This window comes from Chiloscyllium punctatum, chromosome 20, assembly GCF_047496795.1.
Source record: "Chiloscyllium punctatum isolate Juve2018m chromosome 20, sChiPun1.3, whole genome shotgun sequence".
Classification (NCBI taxonomy): domain Eukaryota; kingdom Metazoa; phylum Chordata; class Chondrichthyes; order Orectolobiformes; family Hemiscylliidae; genus Chiloscyllium; species Chiloscyllium punctatum.
This window is the reverse complement of record NC_092758.1, coordinates 62,031,667-62,050,951: the sequence shown is the minus strand read 5'-3', so window position 1 is coordinate 62,050,951 and position 19,285 is coordinate 62,031,667.

Below are 19,285 nucleotides of genomic sequence, written 5' to 3'. Positions count from 1 at the left end.
GGCTCCTTTGGGGTCTCGGATGGAGGTGAGGGGGAGGTATGGACGCAGGATTTGCAATTCCTGCAGTGGCAGGGGAAAGTGCTGGGAGGGGAGGGTGGGTTTTTGGAGGGTATGGACCTGACGAGGCAGTCACAGAGGGAACGGTCTTTATAGAAAGTGGATAGGGGTAGGGGGAATATATATCTGGTGGTGAGGTCTGTTTGTAGGTGGCGGAAGATGATGTGATATCTACGGAGGTTGGTGGGGTGAAAAGTGAGGACCGGGGGTGGTCCTGTCCTTGTTGCAGTTGGAGGGGTGGAGTTCGAGGGTGGAGGTGCAGGAAGTCGCTGAGATGCACTGGAGGGCATCATCAAACACATGGGAGAGGAAATTGTGGTCCTTAAAGAAGGAGGCCATCTGGTGTGTTCTCTGGTGGGGCAAGTGCCACACCGGTTTAACTTGGACTGTCGCAGAAATGTTCTGATGCAGATTAGTCCATTCGCCCTTGGAAGTCCAGAATGGCATCATGATTTAGCATCAAACCAGAAAGTGCTGGAGAAAATCAGCAGATCTCACAGCACCTGCGGACAGAAAGATCCAGTTGACGTTTTGGGTCAAGTAACCCTTCAGAAGTGTTACTAGTAGGAAGGAAAAGGTGGTACATGCTGAGATGGAGGGGACAGGTATTCAGGCACTTGGATTATTGAATTTGACACTCAGTCCTGAAGGTTGCAGAAGTGTTCTGCGAAGGGACTATGCAACCTTCAGCACTCAGTACCGAGTATCACATTTTACAGCCTGGACATCTAACATGTCCTTTTACGCACTCCAGTATCCCTGGTCCTGACTTGATATGGATTGCTTTGCTCACAGCCAACCCAATTTCACCTAATGTTCCATTATCAGCTTTCCTGTCTCCTTAGCTCACCATTAACTATCCCTTTGTCTGCCTAACTACTGTTTTCTCTCTCGGTGGACTCCACCTCCACCTATCGCATACTATGTTTCCACCTCCCACCTTTAACATATATACGTTTTCCTTGCTACTATTGGTTCTGAAGAAGGATCCGAAATATTAACTTTTACTCTCCACAGATGCAGATCTTGTTTCAAATTTCATGCAGCTGCAGTTTTTTTTTAATTTCGTGCTGTTCTCCGTAGCCTTGCCATATGGTAATTATTAAAATAAAAACAAACATTTGTTCGAATACCTTGGACCCCTCTCCATATTTCCAGGCAGTGCAATCCAGAACAGAAACATTTTTGTTTGAAAAACCTTTTTTCACATCACATTTTTTTACAGGTCATTTAAAATCTGATTTTTGATCCTTTTACAAATGCTCATGATTTTGAAAACTTCTTATAGATTCCCTCTTGGTTTTCTCTCCAAGGAGGCTAGCTCCAACTTCTCCAATCTAGCCTTGTAACTTGAAATTTCTCAGCCTTGGAACAAATCTCGTAAATCTCTTCTGCATTCTCTTCAATCTGTTCATATTCCTCCTATACAGTGCGGCCCAGAACTGTCCAGCTAAGTCTAACACGTGTCATAATTTCAGAATCACGTTTCTGCTCTTGCATTCTGTGCCCTATTAATAAAGCCCAGTGTAAAGTATTAGTTAACTTAGTTAACTCTCTGCCTGTCATGTCTCCTTTAGTAATACATGCACGTATATGTCCAGGTCTCTCTGCTGCTTGACCCCCTGAAGTATTGTACCTTGTATTTTATATTGACTCGCCATGCTTTTGCTAGGAAAATCTGTCACCTCATACTTCGCTTCACCTGCCACCTACCTGCCCATTCTCGAAACTTGTCTATGTCCGTTTTTAAGTTCTATAGTCCTTTTCGTGGTTTACAATGCTTTGAAATTTTGAATCATCCGCAAACTGTGAAATTGTCCTCTGCATACCAATACATAAATCTGAATATGCATATATACCAGGAAAAGTATAGATCTCAACACTGACTCCTGGGTAACTCCACAACAAACTACTGATATTTCTCTAGTCTGAATTGCATCCATTGACCATTACACTCTGCTATCGCTCAGCCAATTTTGTATCCACCTGGTTACTATCCCTTTTATTCTATGAACCATAAAATCTCTCTCGAATCGACTCTGCTGCAATGTGTCTGGAAGACCATGTACACAACATCAACAGCATTATCCTCATCAATTCTTTCGTTACTCCTTCAAAGAACTCAAAGGTAATCAAACATGATTTGCCCTTTAGATATCCATGCTGACCCTTCCTAATCACCCTACCTTTTTTCAAGAAATAATTCTATTTTCATTTTTTTTCTGGAAGCTTCTCAACACTGAGTTAAACTAATTGGTCTATAATTTCTGAGCTTATCCTTATAACATTCTGAGAAAAATGGTGCAATGTTTGCAATTCTCCAGTTTTCTGGCACTTCCCGAGTGTAGGGAAGACTGAAAGATTGCCGCCAGAGCCTCTGTCATATCCATTCTCACTTGCTTCAATATCTTGGATGCATTTCATCCGGTCCCAGTGCCTTGTCAATTTTAACACTTCCTCGTTATCAATCTTGACCCCTTTTAATGATAGCAACCCACTCTGTCGCTGTGGTATGGGCAGCATCTACATCTTTAGTAAAGACAGATGCAAAGTACTTAGTGTGCTTTTTCTTCGTGTTATAAATCCTGTTTCTTGCTCTAATTAACTCTATTCCTTTTGCCAGTCCTTAACTATGAGTATACACACTTTGGATGCTCCTTTATTTGGCTGAAAATCTTTCTTTATAATGTCTCTTTGCTTCTTTAATTTGCTTTTTAAACTCACCTTGGTTCTCATCTGTTTTTCAACTACCTGAAACCTGTCATAATCACATTTTTTTCTTCTAAAATTCTAACCCCTCTGCCAGTATGCATTGCATTTGTTTTTCCTCCCTTTCCCCTTTGAGGGAATATACTTTAGCTGTGCCAAATCATCTCCTCTATTAAGGTAGCCCAATGTTCATTTCCAGTTTTCTCACCAATCCTTTGCTTCAGCATATCTTGCCCAGCTCCATTCTTGACCTATTGTAGTCACCTCTTGGCCAATTGATTTTTTTTAACTCTTGACTGACCATTGCCATTGGGCGAAAGTGAGGACTGCAGATACTGGAGATCAGAGTCAAGATTAGAGTGGTGCTGGAAAAGCACAGCAGGTCAGACAGCATCCAAGGAGCAGGAAAATTGACATTTTGGGCAAAAGCCCTTCATCACCCTGATTCTCCACTGTCATCCTAAACCTTATGATACCTAAATGTTCCCCTACTGACACTTCATCTACCTGGCCCAGCTCTTTTCCAACAAGATATAGCAGTGTTTCCTTTCTTATTGGACTGGGTGCACATCATTGTAGGAAATTCTGAGCACAATCCAGGAAAGGTTGCCCCACACTGCCTCTTACACGACAGGAATATAAATTTGGATCATCTTTCCAGCCATTTATTCATCTGCCTAATCATATTTCTGTACTCACTTGCACATGGGGTACTGGAAATAATCTGAAAATTGCTACCCTTGAAGTCCTGCATGCTAATTTTTGTTTGTAAGACCGCATCCCCCTTCCAACTTAAGTCTTTGAGCCCAAAGAACTCCACGACCTTTAGCTATTCACCATCTCCCAGAAAAATTTCCTGCAGCTGCTCAGTAACATCCTTGACCATGGAATCAGGGAAGCAATACACTATCCTATACTCACATTTACTGTTACAGAAAACCTGTCTAATTAATCTCCTATCAGTATTGGTGCCAGAAATGTGGCTCTGACTACACTCTCTTAAGGAACTAGTGCCTTCATCAACTTCCAAAACAGAAAAATGATTTGTGAGCAAAACCCACTCCTGCACTACCTGCCTGTTTGTTTTGGACCACCTGGCAGTAAACCATTCTTTTTCTTTCATTCAGCCTTACATGGTCATGTCCATCTTCATAAGTTTCATCCTGACAGACATTCCACAATTTCTGTTCTGAAACCCACTGCTCAAGTGTCTGCAGCTGCCAGCTGCACTTAATTGTATAATGAAAACAGGCATTCAAGAAGCAGTTAGGATGGCAAATAGTATTTTGGCCTTAATTGCAAGAGGGTTTGAGTAAAGGAGCAAGGAAGTCTTACTGCAGCCATACAGAGCCTTGGTAAGACCACACCTAGAGTATTATAGTCTCCTTACCTAAAAATATGTATTTGCCAGAGAGGAAGTGCAGCAAAAAAATAACAGACTGATTTCTGGATAAGCAATTTTTTCATATGAGGAGAGATTGGGTCAATTAGGGCTATAATCACTGTAATTTGGACGAATAAGAGAGGATCTCATTAAAACATAAAGTTCTGACAGGGCTGGCCAGCCAGGCTTTAGGGATAATGTTTCCCTTGTGTGTCTCGAAAGAGGAGTCATGATCTCAGGATAATGGGTTAGGCCATTTCAGACTGAGATTGAGAAATTTCTTCACTTAATAGGTGAACCACCTGTAAATTCTCTACCGTAGAAGGCTGTGGAGGCCAAGCCACTGAATGCATTTAAGAATGAAATAAATTTCTGGAGGCTAAAGAGATCAATGGGTTTAGGTTAAGATTAGTTGTGTGGTGTTGAGTTGAAGTATCATTTATAATTATGCTGAATGGCCAAGCAGACTCATTGGGTTAGAGACAAAGAAACTGCAGATGCTGGAATCCAATGTAAATAAACCTGAGGGTGGTCCTCACCCTCAACAACTTTTCCATTTCCTCCAAATCCAGAAGTGGCCATGGGCACCCGGATTGCCCCAGTTACGCCTGCCTCTTTGTCGGCTGTTGAATAATCCCTCTTCAGTACCTACACAGGCACTGTGCCCCAACTTTTCTGCCGTTACATCAATGACTGCATCGGTGCAGAGTGCTGCACCCAAGCTGAACAGGACCAGTTCATTGACTTCGCCCACAACTTCCATCCCACCCTCAAATTCACTTTGTCCATCTTGGACACCTCCCTCCCCTTTCTTGACCTGTCCGTTTCCATCTCCGGTTACAGTCTCCAGGCTGACATTTACTACAAATCCACAGACTCCCATAACTACTTGGACTACACCTCCTTCCACCCAGTATCCTACAAGGACTCTATCCCGTTCTCCCAACTCCTCTGCCACCGCCGCATCTGCCCAGACGAGGAGACATTCCACTCCCAAGCATCCTAGATGTTCTGTATTCCTGATGAAGGGCTTTTGCCCGAAACGTTGATTTTACTGCATACAACGCATCATCCTTAAACACTTCCGCCAATTCCAACTGGACCCCACCACCAAGAACATCTTCCCTTCCCCACTCCTCTCTGCCTTCCACAAGACATTTCCCTTTGACAGTCCTTCGTTACAGCCACTCTTCCCACCAAACCCCCGAACCCCCAGCAACTGGAAAAGATTCAAAACCTGCTAGTATACTCCCCCCCTCACCTCCATCCAGGGCCCCAAACAGTCCTTTCAGGTGAGATAAAGGTTCACCTGCCTCTCTTCCAACCCAGTTTACAGTTTGCTGAGTATCTCAGCCAGGCCAACAGGGGCAGACCAGACCTCACAGTCACCGCCCATTTTAATTCCCCTTCCTACTTCCTTTCCAATGTGACCATACTTGGCCGCCACCAGTGCCACATTGAACCAGACCGCAAATTGAAGGAACAACACCTCTTCTGCCTGGACAGCCTACAGCCTGGAGGACTCAACATTGCGTTCTCCAATTTCAAATAACCTCCTTCCTCATCCCACAACTCCCTTCCCAGCCCCTCCTCCTCCCTTCCACTGTTCCCTGTCACCAACTGGATTCATTCCTCCTATTGACCAACCAGGTTGTACGCTGTACCTGTCTTCACCTATCCTCACTTCACTACCCTACCCCGCCACCCCCTTTATCTGCAGCTCCCACACACCCACCCCTCGCCCTGAAGAAGAGTGACACCCAAAACGTCGACTTCACCATTTTCTGTTGCTGCCTGGCCTGCTGTGTTCTTCCAGTCTCCTGCCTGTCTACAAGCAGACTCATTGGGTGGTCTACGCCTGTTCCTATTTTCTGTGTTTCACTTAAAATAATTTCACATAAATCTGTGATATTCATGTTTCTGAGAGGACTTCCTGTATTAGACAAATGCGGTAATTGACTTTGACCTGAACTTCACTGAAACTAGGATAATGACAATTTGCCCAAAATGGTTAGATCCCAGTTAAAGTACAATCTAATGAGTATATTTGTAAGCTGAAAAACATCTACTTCTCTTCTTCAAGCTGGCAACTCATGAGGCAGTTAAATAGGACGGGTCAGCATGGAATTAAGTTTCATAGGGCCTTATCAGAAAAAAAAATGATTAAAGTATTATAGCCTGTGAGGTGAAACACTTTCTACTGCAAAATCTCTGTGTTAGGAAATGGAATAACATTTAAAGTAAAGCAAATCTAAAAATTCTGCTTCCTGTTCCCTAATCTACAGATCCTTCTCTTCCGACTTGCAGCCTCTTAGAACATAGAACATAGAAGAATACAGCGCAGTACAGGCCCTTCGGCCCTCGATGTTGCGCCGATCAAAGCCCACCTAACCTACACTAACCCACTATCCTCCATATACCTATCCAATGCCCGCTTAAATACCCATAAAGAGGGAGAGTCCACTACTGCTACTGGCAGGGCATTCCATGAACTTACAACTCGCTGAGTGAAGAACCTACCCCTAACATCAGTCCTATATCTACCCCCCCTTAATTTAAAGCTATGCCCCCTTGTAATAGCTGACTCCATACGTGGGAAAAGGTTCTCACTGTCAACCCTATCTAACCCCCTAATCATCTTGTACACCTCTATCAAGTCACCCCTAAACCTTCTTTTCTCCAATGAAAACAACCCCAAGTGCCTCAGCCTTTCCTCATAGGATCTTCCTACCATACCAGGCAACATCCTGGTAAACTTCCTCTGCACCCGTTCCAGTGCCTCCACATCCTTCCTATAGTATGGCGACCAAAACTGCACACAATATTCCAGATGCGGCCGCACCAGAGTCTTATACAACTGCAGCATGACCTCAGGACTCCGGAACTCAATTCCTCTACCAATAAAAGCCAGTACGCTTCCCTTTCTCTAATTCTCCAGCTTGTAGTTGCTCCCTCTCCCTGACTTTTCACCATGTGTTCATTGAGATCATAGCTGATCTCTTAGCTCCATCCATTTGCCTTGGTTTATTATCCATCCTTCCTGTTGTCCAGCAGAAAAGTCTCAGATTTACAGTTATGAACTGATGTAGAAATTGCTTTTTATGGGAGACAGTTCAATTCTTAAACCACTCTTTACTTGCAGAAGTGCTTTCTAACTTTTCTTCTGAATTGGCTGGCTCTGATTTTAAAATCCTACTCTTCCCTCCCAGTGGAATTATTCTATCAACTTCCACATTTCTCAAAATATTTAAAACCTCATTAAACATTAAACTATTTTGATTAAACATTAAACTATTTAAAACATTAAACTACTTTGATTGTCCAGGATTATGTGAAGATTTTGGCTTTTTTTTTTCAGGTGTGCTTTACATGTTAAATATTGGTGAAACCCCAACAATGTGTGCCTTTAATTCCGATACCAGCTTTCAAAGAACCATTTAGCAGAGTCTTCAATCTAAAACCAAAAGTGAGAAGCGGTATCTTTTAGTAATTATACACGTGCTGACAAGATTTCCTGAATCAGCATCTTTGTGGAAAATTATGACAGAAATAGGGGATAACCTAGCTCAAAGACTGCTTTCAGCGTAGGATTCAAGTTTCAGTGAGAATTAGATTAGAAAGGTTTCCGAAAGTTTGAAAATTATGCAATAAATAATGAAACTAGTGCAGATAAAAAGACTAAAGAATGGACCTATTATTTGTCTTTGAGGAATCATTAAAAGGAATATTTACTAGATCTTATCAAATCTGAAAGAAGTTGATTTGCAGATGTTTTGACCCCAGTTTAGGTGATATCTTCAGTGCTTTGGAGCCTCCTGTGAAGTGCTGCTGTAGTGTGTGTGTTCTGAAATTTATTTGGTTCAGTTTCTGCTGTTTCCAGTTGTTCGTTGTAGTGGCCAGTATATTGGGTCTATGTGCTTGTGTTGGAGTCTGTGGATGAGTACCATGCTTCTAGAAATTCTTTGCAAGTCCTCTGTTTAGCTTGTCCTATGATTGTTGTATTGTCCCAGTTGACAACCAGCACACAAGCTAAAAACCTTGAAAATCTAAAAGAAACTCAACGATATGCAAAATGCAGTAACTACTCCAAACAGGAAGAAAAATCAGTGATGTTAATTCATTAAGGCTATGTCTGAAGTAGTTGCAAAATATCTGAATTAAGTTTAAATAGTGTTAAAAACTTAAAGATAAAAATTTTAAAATAATAAATGAAAGACTACATCTTTGAAGAGCAAAAGTTTTAAACAAAGTACTTTTTCTTCAAAATTGACTTTATATTGCATAATCTGTAAAAAGACAAAAGGAGGGGAGTGTGCATAGTCAGAATTTATCATTGCATTGTTGGTGTCAACAGACTCCTTGAGACGTTAGAGATAATATGACAGGGAGGATAGTAAGGTAAAAAGTGTATTTATGATAATGAAAGAAGTAAAGGGTAAAAATAAAATCACAGAACAATTCTAGAATGAACCAGAAATTGAAAATTTAAATGTTGACTCTCCAGTAATCAAATTGTATAATAACAGTGTACTTAAAATGTTAGATAGAATGTTGTGCTGACTTCTGGAAAACTATCAATGACTTACAAAGGCTTTAACAGACTCATAAATCAATTTATGTAAATATGCCAAAAAAGTGTAATTGGCTATACATGATTTTAATGTTAGAATTGCATTATCCGTTAAATAATGCCCTCAAGGATACAATACAGAAAAGTTAGCTTAAGTAGGGGGACGAGATTAAGTTCACATTGGACAATGACATTATTGAACAAAGTCAAAGTAGCTGGAGCTCGTTTAACATGATGATACTGAAATGAGATGAGTCACACAGATATATGTTATCTCCAAGTCAAGAGTGGACTGTTAATCTATTCCATCAATAAAGTTACTCAATGAAATAATTGAACATGCAAAATTCATCATAAAAATTGACTTGCTAAAGGATATTGGCAAGTTCCATTGACTGATAAAACCAAGGAAGAATCTGTTTTTATAACATAACGTGAACTTTATTTATGGAATGCAAAATGCACCAACAGTTTTCCAATGATTATTCCAAAGTCATTGAAGTACTCTGTAACCACTTTGTTAGCATCAACAACTTCAGCCCAACTTGGGAATTATATTTACACCATTTGTAAAAGCTATGCTATCTGCTGCAAGCCATTCTGGTCTTAAATCTGGCTAAAAAAAGTGAATTTGTCAAAGCGAAATTAACTTATTTGGATAACATTGGGACAAGATGAAGTAGCACCCAGAGCTGCTAAATTAAGGCTATTTTGGATTTTCCCGTGCTTAAGTCATTCATGAAATTTTGCAATATTAGCAAATGTGGGTGTTATCTAGAAATTTCTTCCCAACACAGCACAGTAGCGGTTCCTTTATTCATTAAAAGCAAAAAATTTGAGTGGACACAATGCCTTTCATGACTACAGGATATCTCAATATGCTTCACAGTCAATTAATTACTACTTGATTGTAGTCACTGTTGTCTGACATAAAATGGAAAAACCATTTTTTCATTTACAGTTCCTACAAATGCAGCGAGATAAATGATCAGATTATTTCTTTTAGTCATTTGTTGTGACATAAATGTTGGTCACCAAAAGGTATCTACTTGTTCTTTTAAATGTCATGGGATATTTTCTGTCCATTTGGGAGGACAATCTCTTCAAAATATTGCATCTTCTTGGAAAACTAAATGTTCTCTTAGGCTACTAGTGGACTGGAAAAAACCAATGGACCTTGGTCTGTATGCCTGATATGCAACCTATCTTGTAAATACCTAGACAATTGAAATTGTACTGAGCCACTTCAGAGTGCAATATACAATATGGAGAAGTTGAATTTTATTGAACTTTCCGTAATATTCAATTTGAACCTTTGTTTTAAATGACAGAATTATTATGGTGCAGAAAAAGGCCATTTGGCCCATCATGTCTGCATCAGCTCTCCAAATGAATATCATGGCTTATTGTAATTTGAACATTTTTCATAACCTTGAATATTATATCTGTGTAAATAATTATCTAATGTCCTCTTGGATGCCTCAATTAAACTTGCCTCCATCCCAATTCCAGGCATGGCTTGATTGAACTTGTTTTCTTCATAATTCCAGACAGAGTTCTCACATTCACATTGATTTCTTCTCCAAACCATTTTAAAACTGTGCCCTTGTGTTCTTGATCATTGTATGAGTGGAAACAGTTTCTTCCTGGAACATACTTTTACAAATGTTATGATTAATGTATATGTTTTTAAATCTAAAATTATTCCCTTGGCACAACACTTAAGAAAAACACTCCAAAATCATTTGAGACAAGATTGACAGGGAATACATGTTTAAAGGGAAATATATGTTCATCAAAGAATAAACCACTCTTTGATTCAATGTTAATTTAAAAAAATACTGTTATATACCTGTGGATTTCACATTAAAGATGTTTACCTAAATACAAATTCTCATTTTGTAAAATCAGCAAACTAGTTCAGCACTAGATTTTCTATTTCTCTACAACTTGGCAAACAAAGTGTACATTAAGAACCTGAGGGACTATTCATTTCAATCTTGTGATTTTCCTTTCCTAAGATGGAGGAAATTTATATTTTAAGTTTAGTTCATAAATCTTGGAGAAAAACCTTTGTCAGAGTTGCAAAGATTGATTGGGCTAATAATCAGGTACAAGGTTAGGGTGGGCGCCTGGTTTTCAAAGAGAGCTAGGAGAAAGCGAGGACTGCAGACACTGGAGTCAGATTTGAAAAGGGTAGTGCTGGAAAAGCACAACAAGTCGGGCAGCATCCAAGGAGCAGTGCAACCCTTTTTGACTCTTTCAAAGAGAGCTGTAAGTTTTTATTCTCATGAACTCCTTCTTCCACAATATATTGTTCCCTTTAACACTACCAGTTCTAAACTCTCAAAAACCAGTTCTCCAATCAGTCCTCCACAATATACAGTAGCTGGTGTTCTTCATTGCAGAAGTGTACAACATTGTCAGGACCCGAGGCATTTTTTGATTACTGCTGATTCAAACACATACCTCATCATTCCCTGTATCCTCTCAGTACTGATTAAAGTTGAATTCCAATCCAAAGATACTGTATCCCATTTTCCAGTGCTCTCAGAGACATGACCCAATTCTGATCAATCAGCAATATAAATTGCCATATCAATGCATTAACAATGAACACCATGAAACAAACTTTCAATTTTAGAATGTAGCGTTCTCTCAATTTATATCTAAATAAAGATATTGAACTTTAGTATTACGATGGGGAAAAAAGGCAACACATATTCTATTTTCATCAGTTGCCACTATGTTTTTGGATGCTCCAAATTTTGAGTTCTGCTCTTTTCTGTTACATCATGCTTGCATCATAATACTGCAGTTCACATCATTTTGTACTGCATCAATTTCTAACAGTAGGAATTTTCATATTCAGGATTGAGATGGAGGTGGAAGATAAGAATCAAGTCCACCCCTTGCCCCAGGGATCTCTGAAGTCTCATAAAGAGTCGACAGGGAGTAAACCGGAGACCAGTGCGAGCAGCAGCTCCTTTTCCCCTCAAAGTGAGGAGAGTTTGATCCGAGCACTGGTTGATCTAGTGACCACAGCAGCAAAAACAGCTCAAAAGGCAAGAGAGAGTGAGAAAAAAGCACAGCTTGCTTTTAAATATTCTGAAGAAGTGCTTTCTTATGCTAGTGATGTGACCGATAATGCTGAACAAACGTTATTAACAGCCAAAACACTATCAGAGAGACTGGTCAAACATACCTCCTACTTGGACTACCAACAAGTGTTCCGCTCTGTTTCAGACCTTTCCACAGATTATGCAACATTTGCACAACTTCTACAACTGTCAAATGCTGGTGATGACTTTGCGAACTCACGTTTATTAAAAAAGGGCAAAGCATCGAGATATGGGAGAAGTGAGTCAAAGAGGGAGCGACTGTGCTTCCTCTGCCACTCGTTATCTCGGCGTGAACCTGACAATTTCTCTCAGAAACGTTCCCAGAACATACCTCAATTGGGCGATAATTATGAAGGAATGATTGAAGCAGACGATGAAAATACAGATGAGGACGACTTAGCACTTGGAAAAGATATTCACCGTAAACCTCAACTCACCATGTCTGCTGGGATAAACAGTTCCCATCATAAGCAGGTGGAAGCTGTCCGCAAAGAAGAACACATGGGAGGAGCCTTTGTGATCAGCAGACGCAGATCTCCACGAAGATCACCTTCTGGTGGCCTTGATGGGCTTGTGTCACCACTCCTGACTGAAGATGAATTAACAACATTGAAACCATTGAGCCGTTCACCCTCACGCCAAGGATCGACAAAGGTAGTTTACAAGATGATCCACAGAGACAAATCACAGGAAAATTCAGATAGTGATATTGAACATTTAGAAGAACCAGTTCGCGTCCACAGCTCCTGCACAGAAAATAAAGGTTTAGATACTTCCTAAAATTCTTCGTAGCAAAACCAGATAGCATATCTGTCAAAGTGACAGCTCTAAATAAAAAAATACATTTTTTTTGTACAGAGTTTGGTTTTGCTGAAGCAATGTTAGCTCTTCTTTTGCTATCAGTGTTGTCCAATATTAATTAGGAATCCAAATATGGCTCCATCAATCTTGATTCGTAAAACAAAATGAATACAGTAATTGAAGGCATAATCTCATGACTCATACTGTTGATTAAAAAAAAACAAAGTGTATACTTATTTTGATTTTTGAGTTTGCTTTACTTCCTTTGCGCATGTCATACCTATAAACATTTTCCGCAACGCTAATGAGAACAAGGTATTGATTGTAACTGATGGACAGAAACTTTGAAGTGGTACAGTGTCTGCGAAATTTATGTCATAATTCCAAAGGTTCTTGAGGCTGTTTAAGCGTTGAACTGAATTATGGTAGATTCTTGCTAAGCAGACACTAAGCGCATTTGATTTTGATTTGATTTATTATTGTCACATGCATCCAGGTAAAGTGAAAAGTTTTGTTTTGCCATACAGTACAGACCATACAAAGTGCACAAGGTAACAGAACAGAGTGGGGAATACAATGATATGATTGCAGAGAAGATGCACAAAGAGCAAGTTCAACATTAAATTTGAAATATGAAACGCCTATTCAGAAGTCAAAAACAGTGGGGAAGAAGCTGGCCTTGAAAAACAGTGATCCTGAAGCTAGTCAGCAATTTCCATTGCACAACAGTGTGATATCACATGTATGTTGGCTACATGAGCATGTCAAATATTAGCAAGCATGTCTGTGTAATCAAAGAGATATGATACCAATGAAAAGAAATAAGTAGGCAAACAGATAACAAAATCATAGATTTCCTACAGTGTGGAAGCAGGCCATTCAGCCCATCAAGTTCACACTGACCCTCCAAAGAGCATCCCATCCCCTTAAGCTATCTTTGTAAGCCTTCCCAACCCACATAGCCTGCACATCCCTGGACACTATGGGCAATTTATCATGGCCAAACCATCAAATGTGCACATCTTTGGACCATACAAGGAAACTGGGGAACCCAATGGAAACCCAACATGGGGAGAATGTGCACACTCCACACAGTCACCCAAAAGGTGCAATCAAACTTGAGTCCCTGGTGGTGTGAGGCAACAGTACTAATCACTAAGCCACTGTGCCGCCCATATTTTGGGAGAAAACATTAGCAGACTTGTAAAACAATGGAAATTAAACAGAAGTGAACAGAAGCTGCTACAAATGACATTCCTGATTTACTCACCTTCATGACACAGCCATCAGAATTAATGTTGTAATTGCATTTTACTTTTTATTTCAAATTCTTGAATTACATTAAGCAAATAGAAAATCTTTTTATTGCACTTTAAGTTAACTTTACAACATAGTTTTATTGATTGTAGCAGTGGGGAACAAATCATCAGTGGCATTTTAGCTAATTAGTATTGTAAAGTAATATGCAAGTTGTCCTAATCTCACCCCTAAATATTCAGTCTGTCCAATATAGAGTTCAAGTTTGCTATTAACAATTGCACCAAATGTTCAGAAAATGCAAGATGGTTGATGATGGCACATTTTTAATTCAATCAAAGAAGGGCGGTAAAGACAAGCCAGGGAACTATAGACCAGTGAACCTGACCTCAGTGGTGGGCAAGTTGTTGGAGGGAATCCTGAGGGACACGATGTACATATATTTGGAAAGGCAAGGACTGATTAGGGATAGTCAACATGGCTTTGTGCGTGGGAAATCATGTCTCGCAAACTTGATTGAGTTTTTTGAAGAAGTAACAAAGAAGATTGATGAGGGCAGAGCAGTAGATGTGATCTATATGGGCTTCAGTAAGGCGTTCCACAAGGTTCCCCATGGCAGACTGATTAGCAAAGTTAGATCTAGCCATTTGGATACAGAACTGGCTCAAAGGTTGAAGACAGAGGGTGGTGGTGGAGGGTTGTTTTTCAGACTGGAGGCCTGTGACCAGAGGAGTGCCACAAGGATCGGTGCTGGGTCCTCTACTTTTTGTCATTTACATAAATGATTTGGATGCGAGCATAAGAGGTACAGTTAGTAATTCTGCAGATGACACCAAAATTGGAGGTGTAGTGGATAGCGAAGAGGGTTACCTCAGATTCCAACAGGATCTGGACCAGATGGGCCAATGAACTGAGAATTGGCAGATGGAGTTTAATTCAGATAAATGCGAGGTGCTGCATTTTGGGAAAGTAAATCTTAGCAGGACTTATACACTTAATGGTAAGGTCCGAGGGAGTGTTGCTGAACAAAGAGATCCCAGAGTGCAGGTTCATAGCTCCTTGAAATTGGATTCGCAGCTAGATAGAATAGTGAAGAATGCATTTGATATGCTTTCCTTTATTGGTCAGAGTATTAAGTACAGGAGTTGGGAGGTCTTGTTTCAGCTGTACAGGACATTGGTTAGGCCACTGTTGGAATATTGTGTGCAATTCTGGTCTTCTTCCTATCGAAAAGGTGTTGTGAAACTCGAAAGGGCTCAGAAAAGATTTACAAGGATGTTGCCACGGTTGGAGGATTTGAGCTATAGGGAGAAGGTGAACAGGCTGGGGCTGTTTTCCCTGGAGTGTCGGGGGCTGAGGGGTGACCTTATAGAGGTTTACAAAATTATGAGGGGCATGGACAGGATAAATAGACAAAGTTGTTGTGGTTCTGTTCGCCGAGCTGGGAATTTGTGTTGCAGATGTTTTGTCCCCTATCTAGGTGACATCCTCAGTGCCGTTTCCGGTTGTCAGTTCCAGCTGTCCGTTGCAGTGGTCGGTATATTGGGTCCAGGTCGATGTGCTTATTGATTGAATCTGTGGATGAGTGCCATGCCTCTAGGAATTCCCTGGCTGTTCTCTGTTGGCTTGTCCCATAATAGTAGTGTTATTATATTATACTATACTATTATACTACTATTATAGGAGAAGCCAAACAGAGAACAGCCAAGGAATTCCTAGAGGCATGGCACTCATCCACAGATTCAATCAATAAGCACATCGACCTGGACCCAATATACCGACCACTGCAACGGACAGCTGGAACTGACAACCGGAAGCGGCAGACTCAAACCACTACAAATGCCAGAAGAAAGATCACAGAAGTGCTTCACAGGAGGCTCCCAAGCACTGAGGATGTCACCTAGATAGGGGACGAAACATCTGCAACACAAATTCCCAGCTCGGCGAACAGAACCACAACAATGAGCACCCGAGCTAAAATCTTCTCACAAACTTTGAAAATAGACAAAGTCTTTTCCCTGGGTTTGGGGAGTCCAGAACTAGAGGGCATAGGTTTAGGGTGAGATGGGAAAGATATAAAAGAGATGTCAGGGGCAACTTTTTCACGCAGAGGGTGGTACGTGTATGGAATGAGCTGCCAGAGGAAGTGGTGGAGGCTGGTACAATTGCAACATTTCAGAGGCATTTGGATGGGTATATGAATAGGAAGGGTTTGGAGGGATATGGGCCGGATGCTGGCAGGTGAGACTAGATTGGTTTGGGATATCTGGTCGGCATGGACGGGTTGAACCGAAGGTTGGACCAAAGGGTCTGTTTCCGTGCTGTACATCTCTATGACTCTATGACTCATTGGTCAATTCTTCCAAAATCCAACTTTCTGGCACACTAATAATTACATTTCAGTAACAGCCCTTAATATGCATCAAATCAGCACTGCAACTGTATAATGTATTACTTCTCAAATAAGCAGGTGTTCACAGCCCTGGTTCAGAGATCATATGTATTAAAATTAAAGCTATGTTAACAAAGAGTGCACTGTAATGGCACCAACAAATGAGATTTGCATATATCAAACTTTATCTTAATAGGATCACTTAAAAGTCAACAGTACAAACAGTTCCAAGAAAGTGACAGTGTTTTTTTAATTGAAAAAGACTTAATTTTTTACAAAATTATAAATTTACAAAAATAGTATAATAATCCTCTAGAATAACAACCGTAACTATAAGCCAACTACTTCTCTACTTTACAAAACAAATTTTAAAATCTACCCATACTGCAGTTCAATAAATAATTAAAGTGTAATTAAATTAGGTTGAATTAAATGAAATTACACCACTCAGTGCAACCCCACCGAAGCTCCCCATCATTAGGAGCATCAGTTAACATACACTTATTTGTTCGGGATTCTTCCTCTTAGGGTCCCCAGCCCACCAGGCCCAGTCTTCATGGCTATACAAAGGCCCTAATCAATACAGCCAACAAGTCTGCATCTATGTAGTTCAAAAAGGGCCGCCACATCTTATAAAAAGTTTTGTTTTTTGGTGCACCATACTTGTAAGGAAGTCCAAGCGGACATGTTCCATAACTAACCTGCACCATCCTCACAGGCCTGGGGATTTCTGAGATCCAGCTCATCAGAATGTTCTTCCTCGCACAATATGTAAGAATATTAAACAGTTTCCTCCCATGCTCATCTAAAGAAGGCAGATTTGGCAGGCCCTAAGAGTAGGGATACTGGTTCTACCTTGACTTTGATTCCCAAGATTCCCCCCAAAACATTTGGGCTAGCTCCCCAATACCTGCAAAGCTTGTGGCATGACCACAAACAATGGGTGAGATACCAATGTCTATTTTGCATTTGGGGCACATCAAAGGTGTTCCTTTTTTAAATGTCGCAAGCCACTCTGGCACCAACTAGGCCCTGTGGAGAACCTTCAGTTGCATAGCCTACATTCTATTACAGATTGAAATCTTTCGCACTTTCTCTCAAATGTTCTTCCATGTCTCTGACGACATCTCCACTCCCAATTCTTGAGTCCAGATCCCACAGAGCCATTCGATGTCTTTTGAGACACCGCCTCCCAGTAAATGGTAGAGGATGCTAATTGAGAGAATACCTGTGGACCAAAGTACTCTCCTCTCCACATGAGACTTATAGGGATTAGCCAATAGTGTAGTCTTTTTCTGTATAAATTCCCTAATCTGAAAATAACGTAAGAGGTCCCTACTGGACAACCCGTATTTATGGCTTAGCTGATCAAAAGACATCATGACCTCCCCCTCAATTAAGTCTCCCAAACAGGAGACTCCTCTAGACGCCCATAACCTAAAGCCAGAATCCATCGATTATGGCCAAACACCTGGCATTCCTAGTATGGAGTAAAAAGGGAAGTTTTATATATGATAAGTCCAATCATTCATGTAGGATAATGGGGAACTTATTTGATATCTCTTGAAATCTAGGAAGTTTACATCCCCATTCCCCCATGGAAGTGGCAGTTTAGCAAGCCTGCAGTATCAGATGAAAGACCCGAGCCAAGCGTTAAGTCTCCGTGACACTTGCCTGTATCATCAGAGGGAGTATTCACATGGGAGATAATAAGCAAGGAAGAACATGCATTTTAACCAGAGCTATTCGACCCAACCAAGATATTGGTAGAACCTCCCAACAATGAAGGTCCTGTCTTAGCTTCTCAAGCAAATGCACAAAATTAGCTTTATATAATTGATCACAGGCAGGTTTAAATATAGAAAACTTCCCTGTGACCACCTGAAATGGAATCAGATTCCACCTTCAAGATCAGTTACTCCCACAAGACCCCTCACGGGCATGGCTGTAAAGTTGATTTTATACCCGAAGAAAGAGCCAAATAAATTAATATTTCATATAATATTTCCCACCCCGATCCCACCTCCTGGGCAACAATATTGGGGTCGCTCTGGATAGCCTCCACTAATGACTCAATCACTAATGTGAACAGCAGCGGTGAACGGGAGCATCCTTGTTGACTGCCTTTACCAATACTGAAATTGTCAGACCTTATGCCATTAGTAAGGACCGCTGCCATAGGATTGCTATATAACACTGCTACCCATCTGGCATAGACATCCTCAAGACCAAACTGTTCCAGAACATGAAAAAGGTAAGGCCATTCCACCTGGACAAATGCTTTCTCTGCATTCGGGGGAGACTAACAAGCCCAGAATCGACCTCCGCTGCTTACCTAGACCATGTTCAGCACTCTCCTATGTTGTTAGAGGACCTACGGCCCTTAATAGAACCTGCCTGGTCCTCTTTTACAATAGAGGGAAATACCTTCTCCAACCTTAGTGCTAGCGTTTTTGACAGAATTTTAAAATTCATGTTTAGTTGTGGGATGGGCCTGGATGAAGTGAGGTCCTCTGGGGCTTTCCCTCTCATGAGAATAAGGGAGATATTAGCTTCTCCCAGAGAGGACGGGAGGCAGTCCTAGCTGTACAAATAATTGTACATATCCAACATTGGCCTGGCCAACATATTTATAAACTCCTTATAAGACTCACTTGGGTGCTTTATCACTTTGGAGCTGCCTTGCCGCCTTCTGTATCTCTTGCAACGTCAGATAGGTATTCAAAATGGACGCCTGATCCGATGTTACATCTGGAAGATCCAAGTTCTTAAAAAAGGACTCCATCTTCACCAACCTGTCCTCACAGCCCTCCAACCGATACAACTTAGAGTAAAATTTCCTAAACGCCTTGTTAATATTTTTGGAATCACAAGTGAGAGTAGCAGTACCCTCTCTGATGGATGTGATAGATTGGGTGAGGCGGGGGGGGGGGACCGGTGGTGAGATGGGGCACTCTTCTTCCTGGCCCGGTATGCCAAGTATCTACCCAGCT